The sequence below is a fragment of the Tarenaya hassleriana genome, unplaced genomic scaffold, assembly GCF_000463585.1.
Source record: "Tarenaya hassleriana unplaced genomic scaffold, ASM46358v1 Cleome43, whole genome shotgun sequence".
Lineage (NCBI taxonomy): Eukaryota > Viridiplantae > Streptophyta > Magnoliopsida > Brassicales > Cleomaceae > Tarenaya > Tarenaya hassleriana.
This window is the reverse complement of record NW_010967059.1, coordinates 1004743-1011513: the sequence shown is the minus strand read 5'-3', so window position 1 is coordinate 1011513 and position 6771 is coordinate 1004743. Positions and strand designations below refer to the sequence as shown.

The window sequence follows — 6771 nt, the reverse complement described above, 5'->3', positions numbered from 1 at the left end:
ATGGGAATATGACTCTTGGGAGCCGCCCTAGGGTTATAAAAACGTCCTAGTCACGTCCTAGAACATGAGAGAGCCTTAGAGAACACCTAGAGACAGACTTTTGGAGAGCTTTTGGGGAGAGAAGAATAGAAGTTCACGGGATTTCGGGAAGAAGAAGGAAGATTCGATCGTGGAGACTACACATCTACATGAGCTTTTCTCTCCTCTCTTTTATCTCTTTTTCTCTGTTCTTTCTATTGTTTTCTATGAACCTTGAGTAGATCCACAACTATGGGTTAGGGATTCGTATGTGTTTTGGGTATGTTTGAACCCTAACTTGGATTTCGGTTTTGATTTGTTTCGGTTCTATTGATTTGCATTTTTATTGGATTGATGTTTGCTAGCCCCTTGGTCAATTATCTTAGATTCTAAACTACATAGAGATATGGGTTTGGTTTCGGATCAAAATCAATAGGATAGATCGTATTATTCACATAGAGATATGGTTTAATCGATCTAGGGTTGATGATAGCGTTCTTCATGCATCTAGGGTTAACTTGAATAGATCGAGAGATTGATAAGTTACTCTGTAGGTAGTGAGTTAGTAGACCGAGAGGTGAATTCTCTATCTTTGTTGCTTGATGATTCCCAAATACAAGTCATAATCGTTATTCTCGCATGCTTAGCATATACCCATACACGCGAATACGATCCCGACACCCGTAGTCATCCTTGTTTGATAGGTTACTCGTTTTCATTGCTTTCTTAGTTCGTTTTTCATTGATTCCATATATTTTCACCATCACTTGCTTGCATTCTTTGGTTTAGTTTCGATTAAGGTTTAGATTTAGCTATCGGTCCTTGTGTTCGACCCCGTGTTACGACGATCCGTATCCTTGCGGTGAGTTGTGAATCGGGTATAAATTCTAGACTCGGTACACACGTATCATTGCACAACATCGACAACAACGAAATGTTCGAAGAAGAAATAGAACGCCTCCAAATGTTGCAAGTGATGGAGGAGATATATCATCGGAAGAAGGGGAAGTAGTTGAACAACCCGAAAGACCGAGACGTGAGCAGAGAGTAAGACATCGCATTGATGACGATTTGGGGAGCATCAAAATGAAGATACCATCGTTTCAAGGGAGAAACAATCCTGAAGTATACCTCGAGTGGGAGAGAAAGACGGAAATGGTGTTTGACTATCACCATTACTCGGAGTTGAAAAAGGTAAAAATGGCAGCAGCGGAGTTCAGTGATTACGCTCTTGTTTGGTGGGACCAACTCGTAACCACAAGAAGGAGGAATGGCGAGAATCCTATTATTACATGGGATGAAATGAAGGTTGTCATGAAGAGAAGGTTCGTTCCTAATCATTTCCATCGCGATTTACACCAAAATTACGAAAATTGGTGCAGGGAAATCAGAATGTGGAGGAGTATTTCAAAGAGATGGAGATGCTCATGATTAGGGAAAATATTGAGGAAGATAGAGAAGCTACTTTGCAAAGATTCCTTGGAGGCTTGAATCATGACATATAAGACAAAGTGGAATTGCAACATTATGTCGAAGTTGAGGAGCTATTTCATTTGGCTATTAAATGTGAGCGGCAGCTCAAGAGAAGGGGAATCTCACGTCAAACGTATAGCAACGGATCATCTAGCATGAGACCGAGCTATGTTAAGGAGGAGAGGTACGCCCCCGAATCCAAGCAAGAAACAAAGCCAATCACATCAAGCCAAGGGAATCGAGGTAAACATGAGTCTTCTAATGCTCGCAATCGAGATGTTAATTGCTATAAGCGTTTGGGCAGGGGTCATTTTGCTAACGAATGTCCCAATAGAAGAGTTATGGTGTTGCGTGATGATGGTGAGACAGAAACAGAGGCAGAAAGCGAATCAGAATCCATACCAATATTGGAGGATGATTTTGAGGAGCAACTTCCTACTCAAGGGGAAGCATTGGTTATAAGGAGAATTTTGAATTTGAAAGCAAAAGAGGAGGTAGTGCAGCGTGAGAACATTTTCTATACTAGATGCCTTATTCAAAATAAGGTGTGCAGTGTGATTGTTGACGGAGGGAGTTGTACAAATGTTGCTAGTGTTTCAATGGTGGAGAAGTTGCAGCTACAAACAACCAGGCATCCTAAACCTTATAGGCAGCAATGGTTGAATGACAGCGGAGAGATGAAAGTTTCTAAGCAGATGAAAATCCCATTTCGCATTAGGAAATATGAAGATGAAATTCTCTGTGATGTAGTGCCAATGCAAGCTAGCCATCTATTGTTGAGGAGACCATGACAATTCGATAGACAAGTGCAGCATGACGGCTACAGCAACAAATACTCATTTGAGTTTAAAGGAAGCAAAATCAGACTTGTTCCTTTAACTCCGAAGGAAATCTATGAAGATCATATCAAGCAGGAAAAAGTACATCTAGGTGGCAACAAAATACAACTGAGTGACCATGAGGTAGATCGCAAAAATGGAGAGATCTCGAGAAAAACCCAGAAAAAAAGCCTTTGAGAGCAGTCCCGAGAGGAAACAAAAAAATTTCTTCATGAGAGCTTATAAGTTAAAAAAGGTTTTGTTTTCAAATCAGCCAATGATTGTACTTATGTACAAAGAGGCTCTTACTAACCTGAATGAACTTACTTCATCTTTGCCAAGTGTTTGTAAAGATCTTTTGCAGGACTACAAAGACGTCTTTCCCAAAGACATTCCCCGAGGATTACCGTCGATCCGTGGTATTGAGCATCAGATTGATTTTATTCCGGGTGCAAGCATTCCGAACAAGCCCAACCTATAGGAGTAACCCCGAGGAAACAAAGGAACTTCAAAGGCAAGTCACTGATTTGTTGGGCAAAGGATATGTTCGGGAAAGTATGAGTCCATGCGTTGTTCCGGTCTTACTTGTGCCAAAGAAAGATGGATCCTAGAGGATGTGCATCGATTGTCAAGCTATCAACAACATAACGGTAAAGTATCGTCACCCTATCCCGCGTTTAGATGATATGCTTGATGAATTGTATGGATCCTGCATATTTTCTAAAATTGATCTTAGAAGTGGATACCATCAAATCAGAATGCGTGAGGGTGATGAATGAAAAACTGCCTTTAAGACTAAGCATGGTTTGTATGAATAGTTAGTAATACCTTTTTGTTTAACTAACGCTCCAAGCACTTTCATGAGATTAATGAACCATGTCTTGAGGTCTTATATTGGACAGTTTGTTGTTGTGTACTTTGATGACATCCTAATCTATAGCAAAAGTTTGAATGAACAAGTTGAACATTTGAAACTTGTTTTGGATATCCTGCGACAAGAGAAATTGTTTGCTAACCTGGAAAAGTGTACTTTCTGCAAGGATAAGCTTGTATTTCTAGGTTTTGTGGTGAGTGCACAAGGAATTCAAGTTGATGAAGCAAAGGTGCAAGCAATTCGAGATTGGCCGACTCCTAAAGGTGTTGGAGAAGTTCGAAGCTTTCATGGCTTAGCTAGCTTCTACAAGAGGTTTGTGAAAGATTTTAGCACAGTTGCAGCCCCACTTACAGAAGTAATCAAGAAACATGTTGGATTTCAATGGGGAGAAGATCAACAGTAAGCATTCGAGTTGCTGAAAGAAAAACTAACCAATTCTCCCTTTTTAGCTAAGCCTAACTTTTCTAAAGCTTTTGAATTTGAGTGTGATGCTTCAGGGGTTGGAATAGGAGCTGTTCTCATGCAAGAAGGACGACCAATTGCTTATTTCAGTGAGATATTGAGTGGAGCAACGTTGAACAACCCAACTTATGACAAAGAGTTTTATGCGTTGGTTCGTGCTTTGCAAACATGGCAACATTACTTGTGGCCTAAGAAATTCGTGGTTCACACTGATCATGAATCTTTGAAGCATCTAAAGGGACAACATAAGTTGAACAAACGACATGCAAAGTAGGTAGAGTTCATTGAGACATTTCCATGTCATTCGCTATAAGCAAAGTAAGAAAAATGTTGTTGTCGATGCGTTGTCTAGAAAGTATGTTTTGCTTTCTACTCTTAATGCTAAAATGCTAGGGTTTGAACACATCAAAGAGCTTTATGCTACTGATCACGACTTTAAAGATGTGTATGAATCATGCGCGGTATCTGCTAGTGGAAAGTTCTTTCGGCATGAAGATTACTTGTTTCGTGAGAACAAACTTTGTGTGTCTAATTGTTCCATGAGAGAATTACTTGTTAGGGAAGCTCACGGTGGTGGACTAATGGGACATTTTGGAATGACAAAGATTCTGTCAGTTTTGCAGGAACATTTCTTTTGGCCTCACATGAAAAGAGATGTGGAAAAGATCTGTGGAAGATGTATTACATGCAAAAAGGCCAAGTCTCGACTTCAACCGCATGGTATGTATACTCCTTTACCAATTCCTAGTGAGCCTTGGACCGACATATCCATGGATTTCGTCCTTGGTTTACCTAGGACAAAAGCTGGCAAGGATTCGATTTTTGTGGTTGTGGATAGATTTTCAAAAATGGCACATTTCATTCCATATCACAGAACCGATGATGCGTCTCATATCGCTTCTTTGTTTTTTCGAGAAGTAGTCCGACTGCATGGCATGCCTAAGACCATAGTTTCTGATCGTGATGCCAATTTTTTGAGCTATTTTTGGAAAACATTATGATCAAAACTTGAGACTAAGTTGTTGTTTTCTACAATTTGCCATCCACAAACTGATGGGCAAACTAAAGTTGTGAATCGGATTCTATCATCTCTGTTATGTTCCATTGTCAAAAAAATCCTAACACTTGGGAAGAATGCATACCTCATGTTGAATTTGCTTACAATCGATCAGTTCACTCTACTACTCACTTTTCACCTTTTGAAATTGTTTATGGCTTTAATCCCTTGATTCCATTGGATTTGATCCCTTTGTCATTTTCTGAGCATGCTAACCTTGATGGAAAAAGAAAAGCAGAATTTGTTAAGCAGATTCATGAGACAATCAAGTTGAATATTGAAAAGAGGACAGAGCAATACGCAAGACATGCCAACAAAAGACGAAAGGAAATGATTTTTGAACCTGGTGATTGGGTTTGGAATCATATGCGTAAGAAAAGATTACCAAAGGAACGAAAATCAAAGCTGATGCTTAGAGGAATTGGACCATTCCAGGTTTTGGAGAAAATCAATAACAACATATATAAGATCGATCTTCCGAGTGAGTATAACATCAGCTCAACTTTCAATGTTAGTGACTTGACTCGTTTCTATGCAGATACTGAGTTAGATTTGAGGACAAATCCTTCTCAAGAAGAGAGGAATGATGGGGACATCGATAGCAACATGGATCACGTCGTATTTCCGGATGGATCAATGACAAGATCAAAGATGAAGAAGCTACAAGATGCTCTAAATGGGCTCTTTCTTGAATATTTGGGCCATGAACACCTGGAAAATTATATTGGATCAAGTCATACACAAGTCCAGCCCATTTACAATATGATATCAAGTGAAGAAAGCACAAAATGAAGGTCCAAAAGTTGCAGCCCAAGTCCATGACGAAAATGACATAAAATCTGTATTCAAGCCTTCAATATTGCTTACTTTTTACTCTAGTCAAAGTCCACCCAATTATGACTTTGTTTTCCAATAATTTCAAAGTTCTAGGAAGACTTTCATTAATTCTAAGTCTTTTTGTATTCCTTGGTTCTCCTAGAAATAGGTGAACTAAACTCATTTGTAATCATTCATCAATCAAACTTGTGAGAAGTATTCTCTTTTAGTTCTTTGCGAACTGTTTTCGAACTTATCGGATTTCTATCCGTGGCGTTCAACTCGGCTTATCAAATGGACAGTCATAACCGTTTGTGGTGTCTTCCTTATACCAAGGTTGCTAATCGCGTCGTTAGGTCTAGATCGCAGCGGTCTTTTAGACTTGTGCCAAGGTTGATTCCTACACGTTGGTTAGAGGTCGGGGTCTCCACCCGCCTAGTTAGAGCAAAGATCCTCGGTTCCGCATCAGTATGGAAGGAACGTTGCTCTGATATCAAAAGTTGTGACACCTGTATCCCGATTCCCGTCACAGGATGCGCCACATGGACTAAAAGCAATAAAATATTACAAAAACAAAATACGGGAATTTTAAAACTGTTTTAATATTAAACACGCAGCGGAATTAAACAACAGTTAAGTCTTAAAACACACATGTCAGAATTAATAAGGACGCAATCGTACAAACATAGGAACCGTGTTCCACAGTTCAAAACATATAAGAAAACCTCGTACACGATGCTGTCTCCTCGAAGTCTTCGTCACCTCAAACGTGCTACTCGTGCTCCTCGTAATCTAAAAAAGGTGAAACCACGAGGGCTAAGCATAATTGCTTAGTGAATGACCCGGTTTGAATCCAGTAAACTCGTTCTCAGCGAGAACGGTGTCAAAACGATAAAACATAAAATATAATATTCAACATTAAACATATACTCATATATTCATATCACATCAGAACATAATCATATTCATTCCCGTATGGCTTCACGCTATAGGGTTAGCCGTGAATCCTGGTCACATCTCATGACCAAGAGCACCTCACACGTCCGTCACATCGCATGATGTTGGCTGTCGCATCGCACCACAATCAAGTATGTATGGCATCGCAACATAGAGCCAGCCGTAAACCCTAGTCACATCACATGACTAGGAGCGCCTCTCACGCCCGTGACATCTCATGACGTTGGTCGTCGCTTCGCGCGATAATCAAATTCTGTATGGCTTCGCACCATAGGGTTAGCCATAAACCCTAGTCA

At 40.0% G+C, this 6771-nt stretch overlaps 1 pseudogene; it reads left to right on the top strand.

Moving 5' to 3' along the window:
- The first annotated feature begins 1104 nt into the window (after nt 1-1104).
- LOC109117160 lies at nt 1105-5494 on the top strand (annotated as a pseudogene).
- The last annotated feature ends 1277 nt before the right edge of the window (nt 5495-6771 follow it).